General features: G+C 43.2%; 1 protein-coding gene across 4 annotated transcripts in view; it reads left to right on the top strand.

The window, feature by feature from the left end:
- LOC126251895 (uncharacterized) overlaps nucleotides 1-24,959 on the top strand; it is a 247,780-nt gene that overhangs the window by 65,974 nt on the left and 156,847 nt on the right. For all 4 annotated transcript variants that reach the window (XM_049952609.1, XM_049952610.1, XM_049952608.1 and 1 more), the window contains exon 2: nucleotides 19,857-19,942. The gene's annotated coding sequence lies outside the window, so the exon portion shown is untranslated. The remainder of the gene's footprint in view (nucleotides 1-19,856; nucleotides 19,943-24,959) is intronic.

Raw genomic sequence — 24,959 nt, 5'->3', positions numbered from 1 at the left:
TGGAAATCAGCAGCATTAGCAGTTCTGTAAACTAATGTCTCAGTTCAGTGTTGACTCGAAGAAACGATATCTAAAGGTAACTGACTTCTTTCCGAAAACCTGATAAGGTATTCTGACACCACAGAATTATCCTGGGTCCATCACTGCAAAAAAATAATGAAACAGATTAGAAAATAAATACTTTATTAAGAACATTGTAAGTGCCACAACAGAAAACTGACTGGTTCTAGATGCCAATAAGAAATTTTTTAGAAGCTGAATCTTGCAAAGAAGAAAACAGTTACAAGTCACTTTTAATAATGCTGTTACACAAATAGTGCCGTTGCCGTTTTCAGAGGAACGGGTTCATATTCAGAAGGCTGTTCACATTTATATTACATTTGGTGTTCTTTACATTAGTTGTTGAAAAATACAGTGAACAACTGAATTGAGTGTTGTTGGAAAAAAACAGTCAGCAACTGATGAAAGCAGCAATAATGTAATATAAAAGTCGGCAGCCGTTTCGGTTCGAAACCCGTAACGGAACATTTGTGTATCAAACAGCATTATTGAAAATGCTTGGTTGCTGTTTCTTTCTTTGCAAAAATCAACTTGTATTTTGTACACAGTCACAGTCTCTGAAATGTCAGTTTACGACACAATAGGAGGAAGAAAATTTTTGTTGAAGGTACCATTAATACTGAGGCACTATGTTTTACTTGCGATAACACAAGTACAGAAATAAAGCATTGGGTTTTTAACTGTAGTAAAAAAAAGGCTGCTTCTCAAATATTTTAAAATTTGAAACTCCAAAGAGGAAAAAGGCTTGGTACTGAGATCGTGTGCTTATCCTTTAACGCCTGTTTGAAAGACTTTCTCCATGATTTAGCACCTAGATCGAATCTATGGGGCTGCAACAGAGTACGAGAACATAACAGCACTGAAATCGTGTTTTGTGAAAAAATGGCACTTAACAGCCTTTTCCATTTCCACTCGGAAATTGTGTTCCGAACGAGCTACTTGTGACGTTATCATGTATCTGATGGTCTATTACTGACAGCATTTCAGGCTTCTAAAGCGAAGATAAAGCCTTTTCTGGCAACGCTCAAGGACTTATTTAATCACAGTACGAGATACTAGTGATGAATTTGGATCCAAAAAATATATGTTTTACAACGTTTGGTACAAAAATATAGAGGGAGTGCAATGGTCTACTCTCGTTCTTAAGCCTCCTGTCAAATTTATTCAGAAGAAGAGCTTTCAAGGTGCTCGCCGAGTTTTATTTTGGAGAGTGTGCGTCTACTGTCGGGAGGAAATAATTGAGTAGAGGAACTGTTGGTTCGTGACGTATTTAGCATTTTCCGGCTCCATAGCTGTCGGCATTGACTGCTACAGGTAATTTTTCTCTCTCTACTATGGGGGTTCTACAGCTGTCGTCACATCCTGTATATCTGTCGCCATCGATTTCTGTCTTCCCATCTTCCATCAAACTCCCGCAAACAACCTGTCTGCCAGATAGACATACCACTAGACTTATACCTGCATTTATGGTCTGGGGTGCAATTTCGTATGACAGCAGGAACACTTTCGTGGTTATCCCACGAACCCTGACTGCAAATTTGACGCCATTCGGATGTTGTGCTGTTATTCACGAACAGCACTAGAGGTGAAACTTCCTGGCAGATTAAGAAACTTCCTGGCAGATTAAGAAATTTCCTGGCAGATTAAAACTGTGTGCACGACCGAGACTCGAACTCGGGACCTTTGCCTTTCGCGGGCAAGTGCTCTACCAACTGAGCTACCGAAGCACGACTCACGCCCGGTCCTCACAGCTTTACTTCTGCCAGTATCTCGTCTCCTACCTTCCAAACTTTACAGAAGCTCTCCTGCGAACCTTGCAGAACTAGCACTCCTGAAAGAAAGGATATTGCGGAGACATGGCTTAGCCACAGCCTGGGGGATGTTTCCAGAAAGCACTAGAAAGCACTGGAAGCACTAGAGGTGTTTTCCAACAGGATATCGCTCGCCCACATACCATTGTTGTAACACAACGTGCTCTGCAGATTGTCGATATGTTGTCTTGCCCTGCTCGATCATCGGATATATCTCTAGTGGAGCACGTATGGGACATCATCGGACGACATCTCCAGTGTCATCCACAAACGGCATTAACTGCCCCTCTATTGACAAAGCAGATGCAACAGGCATGGAACTCCATCCCACAAACCGACATCCGGCACCTGTACAACCCAGTGCTTGCACATTTGCATGTTTGCATTCAACATTCTAGCTGTTACATCAGCTCTCAATGTACGAGCATTTCACGTTTGCTATGGCGTATCTCGCGCCTACATTAAACTATGATCTAGCAGTGTTAACCACTTAAATATGTTACCTAGACAAATATATTCCCAAAATCTTATTATTCTACATTTTTTTTCTTTTTTTGTATTGCGATGTCTTCTCGTCAGTCGATGCTCAATGCTGATTATTTTAACACTTATTGTAAGTTAATTCAAACATATCTTTAATCTAATGCCATTTGTATGCAACTGTTGTTATCATTTCTCAGAATCTCGTGTGAGTCTCAAGCGCATAACCCAATTATGATGACTTAACGAAATTATGTACATTAGTAAAAGTTTATTGCCAGTGTGTGACCCATCGCGCCCCTGAATCTGAGCAGCCCTCTTACATTGTTCGCAGATGATGCTGTCAATTACCGTCTAGCAAAGTCATCAGAAGGTCAGAATGAATTGCAAAATGGAAATGCCGTGTGGCTAGGCCCTCCCGGCTGGTAGACCGTTCGCTTGGTGCAAGTCTTACGAGTTGACGCCACTTCGGCGACTTGCTTGCCGATGGGGATGAAATGATGATGATTAGGACAACAAAACACCCAGTCCCTGAGCGGAGAAAATCTCCTACCCAGCCGGGAATCGAACCCGGACCGTTAGGTATGACATTCCGTGGCGCTGACCACTCAGCGACCAGGGGCGGACAATTGCAAAATGACTTAGACAAGATATCGGTACGATAAAAAGTCAAAGGGAAAGGAAGTCAGCAGTCAGTTGCAGTTCAATCTGTAATTTATTGCAGATCTAGGTTTCGGCTGTTACACAGCCATCTTCTGTGCGTATAAAGTGAGTCATGTAGACTAAAAATGGTTCAAATGGCTCTAAGCACTATGGGACTTAACATCTGACGACAACACAACATCCAGTCCATGAGCGGAGAAAATCTCCGACCCAGCCGGGTCCCCTAGAACTACGTAAACCTAACTAACGTAAGGACATTACACACATCTATGCCCGAGGCAGGATTCGAACCTACGGCCGCAGCAGTCACGTGGTTCCGAACTGAAGCGCCTAGAACCGCTCGGCCACAGTGGCTGGCTCATGTAGACTCAACAGGTTTGTAACGGCCCATGTTATTACACGACCTTAGCATGTACATAGCTTAATTCAAGCAATTTACGTTTAAGCTAAGCAAGTATGTTTACATGACTGTTAAATATACATGAGTCATTTCATGCGCACAGATGATGGCTATACTGTATCTGAAATCTAGATATGCAATAAAGTGCAGAATAAAGTGCAGATTGAACTCCGACTGATTGATGACTTCCCTCCTGTTTGAATTACATCAAAATCGGCGTGTAAACAACGGTTCTAATCCACTCCAACCTAATGACCTTAATGACAATGAAAAGTGTTAGGTTCCCCATTTGAGTATCAAAAAATCCATTGAATATCATTTACACGATAAATCAAAGAAATTTAAAGATTGTCTTTTTAACTAAATACCTAGGGATTGCAGTTATGAACAACTTGAACCGGAACGATCACACAGAAAATGTAGTGGAGATGGTGCACCAAAGACTGTGTTTTATCGTCAGAACTAATTTACTAAAGAGACTACCTATACTACCCTGTCCATTCTCTTCTGGAGCACGGTATCCTTACCAGATAGGATTGACAGAGGACATCGAAAAAGTTCAAAGGATGGCAGCTCGTTTTTTATTGTCGCGGACTTGGGAATAGTGTCAAGGATATTATGCTCCACTTGGGGTGGAAATCATTAAAACAAAGGATTTTTTTGTTCCGGCGAGATCTTTTCACGAAATTTAAATAAACATTTCCTCCAAATTCTACGATATTTTGTTGACTTCCACCTACACTGGGAGACATGACCATAGTAACAGAGTAAGAGAAATCAGCGATCACGAGGGAAGACTTAGATGTTGACTGTTCCCACGTGCTGTTCGAGAGATTGACCATTCTGCCAAACACTCACGTGTGAATTGCAGAGTATTTGTGTAGACCTAAGTTCACCGACGACATCCTTAAATATCGTGTGCACAGTAAAAAGAAGATTAACGATTCATACTGCCAATCATTTTATTATCCAGGACACTTTAGATCGCACGAATAATAGTGACGAGTCCTTAGAAGAAAATCTCTGCAGCGCCTCACGGGCTCCGCTACGCAACGCCATTGTTCAGCGTGTTGTTCTACGCTGAGCGGTCGTAAACCTGCTAAGTAAACGTTTGTTCACGACGTATTCTTTACACTTGTCGCCTGGGAACTGCGGTGTTAAAGCTGGACAATTACTTTCAAGGCTTCTGAAACACTTAAAGATACGTCATTCAGATAAGCCGAGTAGTCGTTACTACTTTCGTTGTTATCGTCGTGGTATTTAGCCGGAAAACAGGTTTGATGCAGTTCTCCACCCTCTTCATCGCTAAATACCTGTTGCTGTCTACATCCAGTTGAACCTGTTTACTGTATTCATGCCTTGGTATTCCTCTAGAATCCTTATCTCCGACACTTCCCTCCTCTGCCAAACTGACGGTTCCTTGATGCCTCAGGAAGTTGCCTGTCAAAGAATCCCTTCTTTTACTCAAGTTTCTAATACTTCTGTCACTTTCTGTTAGATTCTACTGCCTGAATACGTAATCAGTCCCAACATTAAATCTTATCCTTTCTCAAAATGAAGGCAAAATAGATCGATATGCTCACAGGGATAAAAGTTACTGGCCGGCCGAAGTGGCCGTGCGGTTAAAGGCGCTGCAGTCTGGAACCGCAAGACCGCTACGGTCGCAGGTTCGAATCCTGCCTCGGGCATGGATGTTTGTGATGTCATTAGGTTAGTTAGGTTTAACTAGTTCTAAGTTCTAGGGGACTAATGACCTCAGCAGTTGAGTCCCATAGTGCTCAGAGCCATTTGAACCATAAAAGTTACTGAAATTCTAGGAGCAATGGTTACGAACTGTTTAAAAAGAGACAGTATATTAAATTACCATTCTTTTTAGTGCACCGGTGCTTTGCAGTGTATCACGCTCTAAAATCGGTTGTAGTTTCACGGAAGCGCAATAACAAATTGACTATTTCTTGTAATAGTCACTAAGCTCAACGGTTTATTATCCTTAGCCTCAGCATACGAAGCTGTGGCGACTTTTACGCACGTAATAACTACTCAAGTCATTCCATTTCATTATTTCAAGGAAAAGTGAGATTTCGTAAAAACTGGTTCATCAGATCGGAGTCACCAACTAAAATTATGACAGATAAATACTACAAGCAGCATCTCTGGCGCAGCAGGAACGTGCTGTTAGGTCACAGTCGCTATTTATCCTCTTACATAAAACATCGTAATTTTAAATAACTTTAGACTAAAACGCTATAAGTTGTGCCATAAATTTCTTTCTTCCGCAGTTCGATTCAAGACCTCTGTGTCAGTTACCCTACCTGTTCATCAAATCTTTGACATTCTTCTGTAGCAAAACATTTCAAAAGATACTATTCTCTTTTTGTCTGAACTACTTCATGTTTTCTAATACCTCCAGATAGAAATTCCCGATTATTAAATTTGTATTAGGTGATAAGAAATTCCTCTTTCTGAGAAATATTTTTCTTACTGTAACCAATCTACATCTCATACCCTTTCTACATCGCCCATCCGCTACTTTGTTTCCCAAACAGCAAAACACACCTCACTTCATAACATAATTCCCAAGGATTGCTCGATTTAATTCTACTGCACTCCATTACCTTTCAAATGGTTCAAATGGCACTGAGCACTAAGGGACTTAACATCTGAGGTCATCAGTCCCCTAGAACTTAGAACTACTTAAACCTAACTAACCTAAGGACATCACACACATCCATGCCCGAGGCAGGATTCGAACCTGCGACCGTAGCAGTCGCGCGGTTTCGGCCTGAAGCGCCTAGAACCGCTCGGCCACAGCGGTCGGCCTCCATTACCTTTATTTTACTTTTGTTGCTGTCCGCATTGGAACCTCTTTTAAAGACACTTTCCATACCGTTCAACTGCTCTTCCATGTCCGTTGCTGTCTCTCACAGAACTAGAGTGACTCCAGCAACCATTGGCTTTTTTATTTCTTCTCCCTGAACTTTAATTCCTTTTCCAGATTTCTGTTTGGTTTCATTTACTGCTTGCTCATTCTAAAAAATGTATTGCATCGCGACTAGACTCACTCTGTAACGTTTCTTCGATCGGGATGTGTGTGGGATTATTTGAAACTATCTCTGTGCTGACACACTCTCAATCTTGGACTTTCAAAGAATATCAAATTCCGATCGAGGTGAAGCTACTCGCATAGGTGGCTTAATATTTAAATCTCCAGAATATGCACACTGGATGATTAAATTGAAACTGTCACTAACTGAGACAGGTATTTATAACTGACTACATCGTAAAATTACTTCTTCCCTATTCGAATCCAAAATTCAACTTCCTCAGATTACTTATGATTTCCAAAGGATAGCTGTATCTTTTTACTCTTCGCAAATCTTTTTCAAAATGAAACCAAATGTTGCACAGCCACATGCCATTATCATCACAGTGCTATCTCCAAGTTATGAATCATAATAACAGCTGTAACAAATTTTAAGAACATTTACAATCAAAAGTTACACCCACTGTGCCTTACAATTATTCAAACATGAACAACTTCTTTTTGTGGTATCATGTATCGATACCACCCACGGGCGTCGTGGTTTCCGTTCGAGGTCGGTAGTGGTCGCGTGGGCTCAGGGGGACAGAATGTTGCTAACAAGGGAACCTCCCCATCGCACCCCCCTCAGATTTAGTTATAATTTGGCACAGTGGATAGGCCTTGAAAAACTGAACACAGATCAATCCAGAAAACAGGAAGAAGTTGTGTGGAACTATGAAAAAATAAGCAAAATTTACAAACTGAGTAGTTCATGGGCAACATAGGCAACATCAAGGTTGCTAAGGGCACAGGAGCGCCGTCGTCCCGTGGTTAGCGTGGGCAGCTCCGGTACAAGAGGTCCTTGGTTCAAGTCTTCTCTCCAGAAAAAAGTTTAAATTTTTATTTTCAGACAATTATCAGAGTTCAGGCACTCACACATAATGAATTTCGCTCTCGAAAATTCCAGGACATGTTCATATTTGCTTGGACATATGCAGGATTTGACTGTCTACACACGGAAAAATTTGAAAACGTTAAAAACATATGTTTTGAAAGAGCACAGAGAAAACTGTGCGACTGTGAAACTGTTGCATTCATTTGTTGCAGTTTATGTGACACACTCTCATGTTCTCATCACTTTTTTGGGAGTGATTATCACATCCACAAGAAAACCTAAATCGGGTAAGGTAGAAGAATCTTTTTACCCATTCGCCAAGTGTGTAAGTTAGGTGGGTCGACAACATATTTCTGTCATGTGACGCACATGCCGTCACCAGTGTCGTATGGAATATATTAGACGTGTTTTCCTGGATCAAATGTTTTCGGTTCCCATTGGAGAGGCACGTCCTTTCGTCTACTAATCGCACGGTTTTTCGGTGCGGTCGCAAAACACAGACACTAAACTTATTACAGTGAACAGAGACGTCAATGAACGAACGGACAGATCATAACTTTGCAAAAATGAAGTAAGTAAACTTTTTGCTCGATCGTAGACTTGAACCCAGGACCTCTCGCTCCACAGCTGCTCACGCTAACCACGGGACCACGGCGCTGCCGTGCGCTCATTAACCTTGATGTTGCCTATGTTGCCCATGAACTACTCAGTTTGTATATTTTGCTTATTTTTTCATAGTTCTACACAACTTCTTCCTGTTTTCTCGATTGATCTTTGTTCAGTTTTTCGAGGCTATCCACTGTGCCAACTTATAACTAAATCTGAGGGGGGTGCGATGGGGAGGTTCCCTTGTAAGCCGCACCTCCAGCGGCTGTGTACTACGAGCGCCCTCCACCGCCGCAGCATAGGATGGCCGGCAGCAGCTGCACAGCCCACTCGCGCCTGGGGTCACTTTTCAGGGTGCTGTGACTCGATCGTTCATGCCTGATTACAGCGAGCCCCGTCCTAGCTGATGTGGTGCTAGCTTGCGGGCTTTCAAAATACGTAATAAATGTGAACTGGTGGTGGCCCTCAACTACGTACCCTCCGACTCGGACTTGAAATATTAAAAGTTTAGCTGGTTTCGTTGTCTAGGGCTGGGATACCTAGTTGCCGCATTACAAGCCAAAGACTGCTGTGTCTACTGTGTACAATATGAATATACCCTCGAATCGAATGGTCGAAGGTTCCTATCACTCGGCAATCGCGAATGTAACGTAGAAATTTATAAATAAAAGATTGCAGTAAATAAAATCTGCAGGTACTATCTTAACGACTTTAACTGATGAGTACGATAGTAGAAGTACTTATGAGAATGTGGTATATTTCTGCGAAACACTTATTGGTTTCGATGGTCCAGCAATGAAATAAAATATAAGTTGAATAACAGGGAAACAATAGATTCCTACTGCACGTAATTAGTTATGAACGACAACATAGCTCGCGAGAGATTCACTTCTAAACGCATACTACGTCTTCACTTTAGAAACCTCGGAAATCTCACAAGTCCACACTCCGAAGTATTTCTGTCTCTCACGACCACGCGCAAACCACTCCACACTCCAAAGTCTCTCTCGCCACCGTGCGTCACTCGCGCCGTACTGCCCAAGATTCCCCCGTGTCCAGTGCGACTATCCCTCGTACTGCCCTGTTCAGAACTGCCTCGTGTTCTCTCTCCCAATTCCATCCAGTTTTCCCATTCACAAGAGCTGTGATTGGCTACAGCACTCCCGCCATGTCTTCGAGCCAACGCGCATTCACAAACATTATGAAACACTTTCGAAATACTGGATACACATTTAAATAACTTTAAATTAAATAAATATTCCTATGACTGAACCATAAACACGCTGTAACACACATAATGTAAATACATAAACATATTAAATAGACATATATCAAAGAATAACAAGCAAAAGTAGGACAGTAGCCTAATGTCTCTGTGCTTTCTAAAACACAGTAAATAATTAACCAATTTCTTCATGAATTGCATATATCGGATAAAAACAAAGACAAAGATGAATAAAAATATTTATAACCATGCTGCCACCGTTTTTTTTTTTTTTTTTTTTGTGTCACTGTGGAGTACTTATGGCCTGACACGATTAATAGTAATGGACCAATTTGACCTCGAATAACTCATGTATTATTCATGTTACATGCCTGTAATTCATACCAATTTAGGTTTACACTTACAGCTTTCTAAAGACATGTCGATCGAGAAAATCGGATGAACCATTTAGATTTTGGAAATTCATTGCTGGGTGTTACTTGTATAATTTACAGTCAGATACTAAACTTTAAACATTAGTTTAATGTTTAGTATCTGACTGTAAAAGATATTGAAAATCTGATTACACCATCAGAATCGTCATGCAAATAATGGTAACGTACATGTTCCTTTTTAAGGTATCATGATTCCTCTGGCTATTATTAATTTCTATACAAACTGTGAAATGTCTGCCATGATGGTTTCACAAAGACCACCATCTTTGGCACTCCCTGCATGTCTCCTTCATCGACACAGCTTCACCGTGTAATTCCCAGCCACGCTGTCGCTGGACCCCAGCTAACGTTCGGCACCACGTGGCCGCCGAGAGGCCCCAGCACGGCCACGCCAACTCCGAACTTAGAAAAGTTTCAGGGCACCACAACTCTCCCATTACCTCACATTCTTGATGCCATATTTGTCACGAGTCTTCGTATGTTTGGAGAAATACACATTAAGTAAACCTGTTTACTGTGGCAATCTGTTCGCTAATCATTTCTGCTCCTGTCCAGTATTTCTGCTATGACGGTTGTCGCACAACTCTGCATCCCACGTCCCCTTACCACTTTGTACAAAGTCGTACAACACTTTTAAAATAGTCTGGCCTGACACAACATAGAGCATTACGTCAGTCCTCGAACTATGCATTGCTATAAGTGACGATTACATCGTTTTTAGGGCTCTACACCTCAATCAGTAAAAGTGGAACCCTTATAGGATCACTTTGTTGTCTGTCTGTCTGTCTACCAGGTGTAGAAGTATGAAACCGGAATTTCCCTATAGATGGTGCTAGCCGTTACTGTAGAGCCCGTCAGACCGCGTCCGCAGCGCCATCTGCTTCCTGTAACGGCTGACGACGAATGTAAACACATAGTAACCCACGTTCCATACATCAGTGTTTAAAACCCATAAACATGTCGAGTTTTGCGGTCAGCATTGGTTTTCTGTTATCATTTGAAGAAAACTGCTGCAGAATCGCATCGAATGTTCGTCGAAGCTTTCGGCTAACGTGCTCTTGGGAAAACACAGAGTTTCGAGTGGTAGTAAAAATTCAAAAGTTGTGATTTTGGTGCGAGAAACGAGGAGCGAGGGAAACCACCGAAAACGTCCGAAGACAACGAATTGCAGGGCTTATTGATGAATATGATACTCAGACGCAACCCGAACTCGCGGAACGATTTAATGTGACGCAGAAAGCCGTTTCTCTTCGGTTGAAAGCTATGGGAAAGGTGCAGAAAGTGGGAAAATGGGTTCCGCATGAAGTGAATGAAAGACAGCAAGCAAATCCACGGACCACTTGTGAAATGCTGCTAGCCAGATACAAAAGAAAGTCATTTCTCTGTCGAATAGTGACAGGTGATGAAAAATGGGAATGCTAAGCGTCGTAAATCATGGGTGAATCCAGGTAAACCATCGACATCCTCTACAAGACCAAATTGCTTAGGAAAGTAGACAATGCTTTGTGTTTGGTGGGATCAGAAGGGTGTTATCTATTACGAGCTGCTAAAACCTGGTGAAACCGTTTAATCTCTACGAACAGCAACTGATCGATTTAAATCGAGCGTTAAGTAAAAACCGATCGGAATATGTAAAAAAGCAACAGAGTCATATCACTCCATGATAACGCCCCATCACACACAGCAAAACAGGCACGGAAAAGATCGAGGCGTTCAGTTTGGAATTACTAGGGCATTCGTCTTATTCTCCAGACTTGGCTCCGTCCGATTACCGTCTATTTGCGTCACTGGGAGACACTCTCGCTGAGCAACGGTTCAATTCGCATGAAAATGTACGAAAATGGCTCACTGACTGGTTCGCTTCGAAAGAAGATATGTTTTTTTTGGCGTGACATTCATACCCTGCCGAAGAGATGGGGGAAATGCATAAATAGAAATGAAGATTATTTTGAATAAAATATTTTTTATCAGTTTCAAGCAACAGACGTGTAATTATTGCAACTAAATGTCGGCTGCATACTTCTACACCTGGTATCTGTCCGTCCGACGGTTAAAAATCCTCTTTCTCTGGAACGGGTAGATGTACCAAGTAGAAATTTCTGCCACATACTGAAGTCTACAGCTCTTTGGCGGTGTGATGAATGAAAGCTTCAAAGACAGTTCATTCAAAAGATACGACTATTTAGGACACATATTTTGATGTTCACAAACTAACTCATCAAAATCTATAGGGTACTTCTCGTTGGGCCAGAACCGTGAACTCTGGCAGAAACCAAGGTTTCACAGCACAGCCAAAGGAAAAAATTCAAAAATCGTGAATTTTTAATTATATCCGTCAAAAAATATTTCTTTTCTCTTTATTCGACGTCCAACTTGAAATTAAGACAGTAATTCTGCATTCAGCTTCACAAGGTCACAATGGTAAAAATAGACATCGGGCAAGGAATGACTTCATAGCTCATATGACACGTTATGAAATCACATCCAGAAGCGATTACTGCGTCTAGATATGGCGTTTCAAATTGTAGATGAAACAAACATTCTCAGACTAATTTGCTAATGGAGAACTACTGATCATAATAATAATGGTAGCTGCCTCCTGCATGACTGCGGGATAGCCGAGCGGCCTTAGAGCGCCTTGTCCCGGTCCGCGCGGCTCTGCCCGTCGAAAGTTCGAGTCCTCCCTCGGGCATGTGTGTTTGTGTTGTCCTTAGCGTAAGTTAGTTTAAGTTAGATTAAGTAGTGTGTAAGCTTAGCGACCGATGACCTCAGCAGTTTGGTCCCATAAGATCTTACGACAAATTTCCAATTTTTTACTGCATGAGTGTCACATTTCAATCATTGAAATTTCACTGAAGAGCCAAAGAAACTGGTACACCTGTCTAATATCATGTAGTGCCCCGAGAGCACGCAGAAGTGCCGCAACACGACTTCCACAAATGCCTGAGGTAATGCTGGAGGGAACTGTCATCATTAATTCTGCAAGACTGTCCATAAATCCGTAAGAGTACGACGGGGTGGAGATCTCTTCTGAACAGCGCGTTGCAAGGCATTCCAAATATGCTCAATAAAGTTCATGTCTGGGAAATTTGGTGGCCAGCGGAAGTGTTTAAAATTAGAAGAGTGTTCCTAGAGCTAATCTGTAGCAATTATGGACATGCATTGTCTTTCTGGAGTTGACCAAATCCGTCGGAATGCACAATGGACACGAATGTATACAGATAATCAGACAGAATGCTTACGTACGTGCCACCTGTCAGTGTCGTATCTAGACGTATTATGGGTCCCACGTCACTCCAACTGCAACTGCCCCACGCCATTACTGAGCCTCCACCAGCTTGAACAGTCCCCTACTGACATGCAGGGTGCATGGATTCAAGAGGTTGTCTCCATCCCCGTACGCGTCCATTCGCTCGATACAATCTGAAACAAGACTTTTCTGACCAGGCAACATGTTTCCAGTCAACAATCCAACGTCGGTATTGACGGGCCCAGGCAAGGCGTAAAGCCTTGTGTTGTGCAGCCATCATGGGAACAGAAGTGGGGCTTCGGCTCCGAAAGCACATATCGATGGTGTTTCGATGAATGGTTAGCAGGCTGACACTATCATGGCCCAGCATTGAAATCTGTTCCAACGAGGAAGTGTTGCACTTCCGTCACGCTGAACGATCCTCTTCAGTCTTCATTAGTCCCCTTCTTGCAGGATCTTTTTCCAGCCACAGCGATGTCGGAGATTTGATGTTTTACCGGATTCCTGATATTCACGGTACACGCGTGAAATGGTAGTACGGGAAATCCCACTTCATGGCTACCTCGGAGATGATGTGTCCCATAGCTCGTACGCTGACTATAGCACCACGATCAAACTCACTTAAATCTTGATAACCTGCCACTGTAGCAATAGTAACCGATCTAACAACTACGCCAGACACTTGTTGTCTTATACAGGCGTTGCCGACAGCAGCGGCATGCTCTGCCTGTCTGCATGCCTGTACCAGTTTCTTTAGCGCTTCAATATACATACATAATTAAGCTGGTTCGAAACTCTCAGAGCTCGAGTTCTGGTAGCTATTGTCCGAGTTTTTGTATCTGCACAGGGTAGGACAACGTCGCGAACCGCTACTGTCGGCACAATTGTAATTATGCTAGGCGATGTGAACCGACTTAAAAGCTGGGGAGCTGAACCCCGGAAGAGGGAACAAATCGCGACTTGCGAGTTAGTCTACGGGAGAGCAGAGAATCCGAACACCGCCTAGAGAGGAACACGGAGAAGATCACAACGCGATCAGCGCTAATGACTGAACATCATGGCACTCGGAACCCAGAGAGGTCGCGAAGCGCGAGCCCAGGTCCCAGTATGTCGATATCAGAGTAATAACTGCCGGGACAGGTGTATTGCTGCCGGTAGGTAAATGCCAGTGAATCTGCTCTTACCAACGCTTCGCGTGCGTCCTCCGTGACAGTGTTCGGCACTGTTCCGTTGCGATACCCACTCGAGCTGATCTGATTCCATCTCGTTGGCTGGGATACTAAAGACATAACTCGATATGTTGCGGATTTTTTCATAAATGAGAGAACATGCTGATAATTTCATTTTTGAACAGGGCTCTGACACATGTAGCTAAGAATATTTCTTGACAACGTCTTGTCTCAGAGACGGATTGGTCCTAAGTGGTGCAATGATGTTGCATGACACTACTGCCCTCCACAGCCCCCGATCTCACGACGTTGTATGAATGTACAGGGTGTTTCAAAAATGACCGGTATATTTGAAACGGCGGCAATAAAAACTAAACGAGCAGCGATAGAAATACACCGTTTGTTGCAATATGCTTGGGACAACAGTACATTTTCAGGCAGACAAACTTTCGAAATTACAGTAGTTACAATTTCCAACAACAGATGGCGCTGCGGTCTGGCAAACTCTATAGTACGATATTTTCCACATATCCACCATGCGTAGCAATAATATGGCGTAGTCTCTGAATGAAATTACCCGAAACCTTTGACAAGGTGTCTGGCGGAATGGCTTCACATGCAGATGAGATGTACTGCTTCAGCTGTTCAATTGTTTCTGGATTCTGGCGGTACACCTGGTCTTTCAAGTGTCCCCACAGAAAGAAGTCACAGCGGTTCATGTCTGGCGAATAGGGAGGCCAATCCACGCCGCCTCCTGTATGTTTCGGATAGCCCAAAGCAATCACACGATCATCGAAATATTCATTCAGGAAATTAAAGACGTCGGCCGTGCGATGTGGCCGGGCACCATCTTGCATAAACCACGAGGTGTTCGCAGTGTCGTCTAAGGCAGTTTGTACCGCCACAAATTCACGAAGAATGTCCAGATAGCGTGATGCAGTAATCGTTTCGGATCTGAAAAATGGGCCAATGATTCCTTTGGAAGAAATGGCGGCCCAGACCAGTACTTTTTGAGGATGCAGGGACGATGGGACTGCAACATGGGGCTTTTCGGTTCCCCATATGCGCCAATTCTGTTTATTGACGAAGCCGTCCAGGTAAAAATAAGCTTCGTCAGTAAACCAAATGCTGCCCACATGCATATCGCCGTCATCAATCCTGTGCACTATATCGTTAGCGAATGTCTCTCGTGCAGCAATGGTAGCGGCGCTGAGGGGTTGCCGCGTTTGAATTTTGTATGGATAGAGGTGTAAACTCTGGCGCATGAGACGATACGTGGACGTTGGCGTCATTTGGACCGCAGCTGCAACACGGCGAACGGAAACCCGAGGCCGCTGTTGGATCACCTGCTGCACTAGCTGCGCGTTGCCCTCTGTGGTTGCCGTACGACCTCGCCCTACCTTTCTAGCACGTTCATTCGTCACGTTCCCAGTCCGTTGAAATTTTTCAAACAGATCCTTCATTGTATCGCTTTTCGGTCCTTTGGTTACATTAAACCTCCGTTGAAAACTTCGTCTTGTTGCAACAACACTGTGTTCTAGGCGGTGGAATTCCAACACCAGAAAAATCCTCTGTTCTAAGGAATAAACCATGTTGTCTACAGCACACTTGCACGTTGTGAACAGCACACGCTTACAGCAGAAAGACGACGTACAGAATGGCGCACCCACAGACTGCGTTGTCTTCTATATCTTTCACATCACTTGCAGCGCCATCTGTTGTTGAAAATTGTAACTACTGTAATTTCGAAAGTTTGTCCGCCTGAAAATGTACTGTTGTCCCAAGCATATTGCAACAAACGGTGTATTTCTATCGCTGCTCGTTTAGTTTTTATTGCCGTTTCAAATATACCGGTCATATTTGAAACACCCTGTATGTACGGAGAGGCTTCGTCCCCGCCGTAGCCCTCAGTCGTTCACAACCCCACAACAGGCTACAGCAGTCCACTCACCCCACCGTCGCTCCACACCGGACGCAGGATTATTTTGCGGTTTTGCCCCCAGTGGATCTCCCCGGGAACGTCTCATTCCGGACGAGTGTAACCCCAATGTTTGCGTGGTAGAGTAATTATGGTGTACGCGTACGTGGAGACAGTGTTTGCGCAGCAATCGCCGACATAGTGTAACTGAGGCGGAATAAGGGGAACCAGCCCGCATTCACCGAGGCAGATGGAAAACCGCCTTAAAAACCATCCACAGGCTGGTCGGCACACCGGACCTCGACACCGATCCGTCAAGCGGATTCGTGCCGGGGACCGGTACGTCTTCCCGCTCGGGAAGCAGCGCGTTACACCGCACGGCTAGCCAGCCGGGTGAAGTCCATGTTACTTTGTACGCATCCTCTTCCAGCAGTTCTGGGGAAATCACGGTGTTGCATAGCAACAGCACTGAATTCAAGAACTCGAAATATGCTCGAAAAAGTATATTAATAGTTAGAAAATCATCTGAATGTTCGTAGCGCGTCCGGTGGAGGGTACAATGAATATATGTAAAAGACAAATGATAACTTTGATCCTAAACATAACTGTAAAAAGTAACTCAATGTTGTACAAAGGTTGGGCAAAAATATGGACGCAACGCGAGAAATACATTTCTGAACATAAACCCAGACGCTATTCGGCAGGTTTCGCTGTTGTATCTGACCACGAACAGCAGCTGTGAAACGTCCTGAATACATTGCAGGTGTCAGTCGCGGTCAGGGCAGTGTTCTTGGTAGGTGTGAGTGCATTATGTCGGAGCTAAGTGAATTCGAAAGTGGGCAAACTGTGGGTGCTTCTATGATGGTTGCTTTCGTAACCAAGGTAGAGGAAATGTTAGGCTTTTAAAGACGCCCATATCGAAGGTTTGTGCCTCATACACGGAGAGCGCAATTACATCACCTGCTAAGTCTCAGCGAGGACAAAAATGTGTGTCGAGTGAACGTGACGGACTGTCACTGAAGAGGGTTGGGACGAAAAATAAGAGCACGACAGAGGCAAAAGTCACTGCGGATCAGAATGTCGCCCTCGTGAACCGTGTCAGTACCAAAACAACGTGAATGGAGCTCCTCAAGTGGGGAACTGCAGGGCAAGCTGGAATCCCAGAATCGCTCATCAGAGATGCAAATGCCCGTAAGGGAAAAAGTCAGCGCCAAAATTGTAAAACCTTGACTGTAGAACAAAGGAAGAAGGCATTTGGTCGAATGAGGCACGTTTCACGTCGTTTCAAACATATGATCTGTTGAAGTCGAAAGAGCGAAATACAGCAGAGATTGTATGATGATTTGAACAGTCACATTGTGGTATTCCATGGCCCGCATGGCTACTCTGCAGCGTCGCATTACCGCCAAGGACTATGTGACGGTTTTGCCTGATCAGGTCCATCCAACAGTACAATGTTTCTCCCCCACTGGTGACGATGCTGTGCTCAAAGACGATAAGACCCCTTTTTCACACAGCTCGCACGGTTTTGACAGTACGAGAACACGAGGATAAATTATCAATCTCCCGTGACCACCACAGTCATCAGATCTCACTATTATTGATCTTTTGTTATTTATTTTGGAGATAAGCATGCGTGATCCTTATCCATCTCCATCACTGTTAGCTGAAGTTTCCACTATTTTGCACCTACCGAACGACATGATTGAGTGCTTGAGAAACTAGACACGTATTGTGTAGCAGCAGAGTTTAAACCCTCGTGCGACCATTCTAATTTACTTTTTTCGTTGCGCTTCTGGCGCCAATTCAGTATAATTTTGGGGTAATTTCTTGGAACAGAACGCAGTGGATTTACTTGCTTATCCATGTGGGACAGTATTCCATCTCTCATAGCCTCGACGTAGATCTTCCTCTCTAGGTCTCTTTCTCTTACTATATTACGATCTAAGAGAACACATCAGGAGAAACCAGGCAAATCTAAAAAATTCAGAACAATGTCAATGAATCTTTTCCCACTTTCTCGACTCGATGATAGTCTTGTGTGGAAACTGTTGACTCGAAGATGACGCTTCCTCTGTATCACAGGAAGTTCTGGTGTCGAACAGGTTCCTTACAGAAAAGCATTTTCATTCATCTCTGATAAGTAAGCGACAGGTACAGCTCTTTGTTGACATGGCACTGCGATACTCCCAAGAAATTTAATAAAATTTGGAGCTGATCTTCACTGTTGCGTTCCGATGAATCATTCATCACACACTCTAAGACAAGGACGCACCATGAAGGAATGAGACGGCAATCAATATATGTCCTGGACATGTACAGACAAACAACTGATTACAGTTTTAGAAAAATTAGATGATTTATTCAAGAGAAAGAGCTTCTCAAATTGTGCAAGTTAAGAACGCGTTGGTTGACCTCTGGCCCCTATGCAAGCAGTTATTCTGCTTGGTATTGATCGGTAGAATTGTTGGATGTCTTCCTGAGGGATGTCTTGCCAAATTCTGTCCAACTGAGGCATTAGATCGTCAGTCCCGTGATGGTTGGGGGACCCTACCCATAGTGCTGCAAAAGTTCTCAATGGGGAGAGATCCGGCGATCTTGCTGGCCAAAGTAGAATTTGACAAGCGCGAAGAGAAACAGTAGAAACTCTCGCCGTGTGTGAGTGGGTATTATCTTGATGAAAAGAAAGCCAACAGTGGGGTTGGTATCCAACCTCTGTCCAGGACGACATCAGACACGTCTCAGCTGGTCATCGTGCTCAGCTAGAAGAGGGACTCATCACAGAAGATAAGTGTATTCCAGTACTCCAGTCAATGAGATGCCAGGGAGAAACGTGTCTGGAGACGCCCGAACAGCATTGGGATACCAACCTGACTTTCGACCGCCATGCTACCCGACAACCAGGAGCGATGATCTGAGACGCTGTTTCTTTTCATGGCAGGATCTCTTTGTTTGTCATCCGTGGTACGTTACAACACAGTGGTACGTCGACGCTATTCTATATTATAGGCCCCGTTTTGTTGCCCTTCATGGGAAGCCGTCCTGGGGTTACATTTCAGCAAGATACTGCCCGCCAGCACACGATGAGAGTTTCTCCCCTCTTGGCTTCGTGCTTGCGAAACCCTACCTTGGCCAGGAAGGTCGCCGGATGTCTCAGCAGCTGTGAACGTTTGGAGCATTATGGGCGGGGTCCTCCAATTAGCTCGGGATTCTGACGATCTAACACGCCAACTGGACAGAATTGTGCACGATGTCCGTCTCATCGGATTAGTGAAGGACGGGAAAGGAAGTCGGCCGTACCATTTCAAAGGAACTATCCCGACATTTGCCTGGAGCGATATAGGGAAATTACGGAAAACCTAAATCAGGATGGCCGGAAGCGGGATTGAACCGTCGTGCTACCGAATGCGACTCCAGTGTCCTAGCTACTGCGCGAACGCTGGTTAACACCACATATTATTCTTACTGCTTGCTTTCGTACTATCCAAACTTTGTTTCTAAGTGATGACCTACCACAGAAAATTATTCCATAAGACATTACTGACTGGAAACGGGAAAAATATGTTAGGATGTTGATTAGTTTGTTTCCATGACAAGCAGTTTCCCGAAAAGAAAAAGTAACTGGACTTCATTGTTTGAGTAGCTGAGTAACAGGCTTCTTCCATTTCAAGTTCTTATCAATATATACACCCATAAGGTCAAGCCATTCTACCCTGCGTACTGTGCCTTTTGGTGTGCTACATCAAATGTCAGTTTGACTTAATTTGTTGTACGAAACAAAATATAATACGTTTCCTAAAAATTTTGAGAATGTACATTTTCAGACATCCAGGTAACAATTGTTTGAAAAAGATCATTACTGATCTTCTCTCTTGCTTTAAGCACAACTATTAAAATGTTATTCATCTTCTTCCTAATTACAGGTTTGGCGGAGTCCTGATCTGAAGTCAGTGGAAAACCTGCTCCCTCCATCAGTTCCTGGGTCGTCTCAAATCCTCTCACCCAGTTGGTGAGTACAGCCAGACTTAAAGTAGTAATATAAGAGAGAGTTCTCTTATCGGGTGTAGCATCACCTACACTAGTACTCATATCTTCAACTAGACTATTTACAACTCCAACAGACTTCTGAGTGTCAGTAAGTATAATTTGGTATCTTAAATTTAGACCCAATAAAAATCTCAGAAATTTCATTTCTGCAGCATATATTCTACTTTCATCGTTTTCATCTCAGATTTCATCATTAACTGGCCTAGGATATTGTAGATTCTGACAACATGATGTAATTTTATTTTCAGCTTTCCAAACATTTAACAGTTATCCTGTTGTATTTTGGATGTTTTCTCAAAGCGTAGGCCCTACACTGCTGGAAGTACTTGATATTTCACATGTTAAATATCTGAATGAGCCAAATCTCTAATAATTTTAACTATTTTATGATATTTGTTTGCTGCGGACATACCTATCGTCTGTTTCCTGAAATTTTTATATTGCATATCCTTACAAATTCATACTTCCATAATAATATTAAATGCGAAAATAAGCCTGGCTGTTACGTTTCTTCGACTATACCGCTGAACCAGTTTCAGTGAGACAGCTAGAACACTGTGGCACAAAATAGGCTACTTTAGAAAGTCTGTAGTACAAGATATTTATTGATTTTAAGAATATTACACAAATTAGGGAAAAATGTTTACTCCTTGAGAAAGCAACTTACTCTTTGATGTTTGAACTTTATCGTATTTATGAAATTGTTTTTATTGGTTGATATGTCTTACATAATATGATACAACGCAGTGAATACAATGCTAATACAATTCTCAGTGTGTTCAAGCTGTACTTCCACCCACACTAATATTACAAAAGGGAAAGTAACCAGCGAACCGATTGTATGAAATCTGGTATGGAGTTAACTTGAACCCACAGACAGAACGTAGACTATTTCAGAAGCTATATTATATTTGAGAATGAGTAATGTTTTTAAATATTTTATTCGTGCGTAGAATGAAGACGACGCTCCTGAGGAGGTCGGATGCTATCCGAGCTCATAGATTACTCCGTGAAAGTGCGAATACAGCGTTTAATAGTGCTTGCAGTTTATGAAATTAACAACTGCTAAATCACATGCTGAAGCTGGGCAGTTGTTGTAGAGAAATATTGAAATATTGAGGAAATTCAATAATAAAACCTGTCGGTAAGCCCGAGAACCGTATTTAAAACTATTACGTCAGGAAAGCCTTAAATAACGTGTTATTAATATTATTTGTATTACATACCTCTCAAACGTAGTTCTTGTTTAGCGCATAGTTCTAAGAGAGCTCGAGCTGTGAAGATTACACGATCCTAACAAACCTCGGAGAAATCACAGGTCCGCCGGAACTCAAATGCAGGACGTCTTGTGTTTCAAGAGCTTAGACGCTGAGCGTCGTGCGACCCTTATAACTTGTGATACTCTTGAAGGCTCATAACGAAGGCGTCATTTAAATGCTGTACGACAAACAGAAAGATGTCGTGACTGTACATGTAGAACGTGGGAGGCTTTTACATAGGCTGTATGATTCATGTCTACACCATTATAATCTCAGAGATGTACAAATTACTGGTTTAGTAACTCACCATCACTCGCCATAACGCCGGCCAGAGTGGCCGAGCGGTTCTAGGCGCTACAGTCTGGAACCGCGCGACCGCTACTGTCGCAGGTTCGAATCCTGCCTCGGTCATGGATGTGTGTGATGTCCTTAGGTTAGTTAGGTTTAAGTAGTTCTAAGTTCTAGGGGACTGATGACCTGAGAAGTTAAGTCCCATATTGCTCAGAGCTATTTGAACAATTTTTGAACTCTCCGTAACAACACTTGTTTTATGGGAGCGGAGACGGGGGTATCAGCTAACTTCTAATATTTTGTTACATTTTGTTACGTATTATTGCAGATGATCTTCTGAATTGGCGAACAGTACTTGACCGTCAACGATTCGGTATTGTTTATTCTTTTAGTGTTACCCAGATTTATACTTTCGGGTATGACTGTTTCCATTTTTGTAGCATTTTATCAGTACAAATGTTGATAAGTTCAGCAGAACATACTACGTTCTTGTACATGTTCCTCATAATGTTTTAAGTAGTTGATGTTAATGGCTATAACTGTGTTGTTGTGAAATGTCTTGACGGCATTTATTAAATTTCTTGCCGTGCGGGGTAGCCGTGCGGTCTAGGGCGCCTTGCCACGATTCGCGCGGCTCCCCCCGTCGGAGGTTCGAGTCCTCCCTCCGGCATGGGTGTGTGTGTGTTGTCCTTAGCATAAGTTAGTTTAAATTAGAGTAAGTTGTGCGTAAGCCTAGGGACCGATGACCTCAGCAGTTTGGTCCCATAGTCCTTACCACAAATTTCCAAATTTTAAATTTCTTGGAATTTCGTGTTGCTTCAGCATTTTCGATAATTTTCTCTGTATGATCGTGTCATCAATCACCAAATAGTCTTAGAATTAAATAAAAAGAGAGAGGTTATATAATTAAGGTTTTTATTAATTATTCAACTACAAATATTCTGTTGGTGCATAAGTTCCTGGCGATCTTCCGTAAATTCAATAAACACAACAGATACACATAACAGGAACTTCAGCCATCAAAAATATATTCTCCTTCACTATTTACAACGATTTGGAAACGTTGGGACAACTGCTCGTTTACTCGACTGCAGAAATCACGTGGTTTTGAGGTGAAGAACTCGTCGAGTCATAATCAGAGCGCATTTTCATCCGGAAAAAAAGTTCATTGAAGGCTGTTGGATAGAGAGCGGAAAAGGTGAAAATCTGAGAGCGCAAGGGTCAGGTGAATAAGGTCAATGCGGAATGGCTTCCCAACCCAACTTCTGATTAGTGTTTCTTGTCAGTCTATCAGAATGCAGGTGGGCGTTATCGTGGGGTCGCATCACTTCATGCAGTCTTCCTGGTCGTTGTTCTTGGACTGCGTCTGCAAGACGTTTCAGATGTTGACAATAAATGTCAGCAGTGATGGTTACACCTCGGGGAAGCAATTCATAGTACACCACACCGTCAGTGTTCCAGCAGATGCATAGCATTGTCTTTTGTTGATAATCGGGGGTATACGGAGAGTTGCTGCTCTGTTTGGGCTCAACCATTCTTTCTTTTCCCTATTTTGCCGTAAAGACACCATTCCCCGTCACCAGTAACGATACAGGATCCGAATGGTCGATGTTGTTCAAGAGCCATCTTGTGACGAGCAAGCAGAGATGTGTATGTGGCCACCCGCGGATTTTTGTGATTTTGGCTTAGAGCAGGGCTTCACAACATACGTGCTCGCGGAGAAAGCTGTGAGCAGCAAGGCGCGAGCACGGAGCAGCGCGAGCACGCTACCCCCACTACAGGACCAGAGCGGAGAGTGGGGAAAGTCACGTGGGGCACACAACAGCTGCCGCCAGTCAATGTAAATCCGCGGCCACCTGCAGGGATATCACTCACGAATTATTACTGCGACAAATCAAACAAATAAAGGAGAATGTAGACATGCCACATAATTTTATTAGCTTCGCATTAATTTGTGAACTGTTACACAATAAAAGGTGTCACTGAAGTGTGGGATTCTCGGTTATCTTGTACTTTTTGCCCTTTCCAATTGTGCCTATGTTCGGAGTAATTGTTCTTGTGCATTTTAGGCGCAGCGTGCAGTTTAAATTTCGATCAGACAATGCGTTTCTCAGGCGCGTCTTGTTACATTCCATTGCAGAGAACAGTTGTTCACAAACATTCGTGGAACCGAACATTGATATTATTGTCGCCGCTAGTTTGTGCAAACGAGGAAATCTATCCTGAGGGAAGTGTCTGTAGAATTCCAAAATGTTTTTCTTGTTCTGAAAGTTGTCTCTGTATTCTCTGTCACACTGCAGATCAATAATTTCTTGCTGCAGCTCAGGACGAATCTCTTAAATATTCGCTGAATATGGAGAGAACAGATCAAAATCACTGTCTAGTGCTGTCAGATCTTGAAAGCGCTGATCAACTAAACTATGTGAATAACGTTCACAGTCTTTGTGACATCTTGCATGGATGATAATTTAGGAAAATGGGCTAGGTTTCCTGTTTCCAGCTGACTCACCCAAAGTGTCAATTTCATTTTAAAAGCTCGTATTCGATCTATGAAATGATTAATTAGCAGATCTTTACCTTGTACTAAAATGTTCAAAGCATTCAGATGGCTAGTTAAATCTGCTAAGAACGCGAGATCACATTCAAACGTGCGCGCGCATTTCCCCTCCCTTCCCTCCCTCCCTACTCCGCGACCTTGCGCCTGCTCGCGAGCACGTACCTGAGCAGACGCGAGTACTCGCGCTCAAAACCGGCCAGTTGTTAAGCCCTGGCTTAGAGCATACGATACCCATACACCCGCTTTTTCGAACCTTCCCCGTTGCATGCAGATGTCGCATGACGGTGGAATGATCGCAGTTCATCCCATTTGCCAGTTCTCAAGTACACTGATATGGAACCTTGTGGATTTATGCGTTTAAGCGATCTTCATCAAACCCCGAAGGTCTTCCTCAACTTAGAGAGTCACTAATATCAAATGGTTGAAATGGCTCTGAGCACTATGGGACTTAACATCTATGGTCATCAGTCCCCTAGAACTTAGAACTACTTAAACCTAACTAACCTAAGGACATCACACAACACCCAGTCATATCGAGGCAGAGAAAATCCCTGACCCCGCCGGGAATCGAACCCGGGAACCCGGGCGTGGGAAGCGAGAACGCTACCGCGCGACCACGAGCTGCGGACAGTCACTAATATCAAAACGATTCAACTTAAAACAAGAAAACCGCGTTCTTGCCGTTCTCTGTACAATGGCATTATCCCCACACACAGCACAAGTGTTTCTGGCTGTCTCTTCTGCTGCCACCCCTCTATTGAACTCAATAAAACCGGAGAATTTATCGTAAAAGTTCCGATTTCTCCACTTGGGGCTCCATTTTCTAGTGTCCACAGTTCCACTTGCCACCTTCAAATGACAATATGTGAACT

Source organism: Schistocerca nitens, chromosome 4, assembly GCF_023898315.1.
Source record: "Schistocerca nitens isolate TAMUIC-IGC-003100 chromosome 4, iqSchNite1.1, whole genome shotgun sequence".
Taxonomy (NCBI): domain Eukaryota; kingdom Metazoa; phylum Arthropoda; class Insecta; order Orthoptera; family Acrididae; genus Schistocerca; species Schistocerca nitens.
Note: the sequence above shows the minus strand (reverse complement) of the source record. Positions and strands in the feature narration are given on the sequence as shown.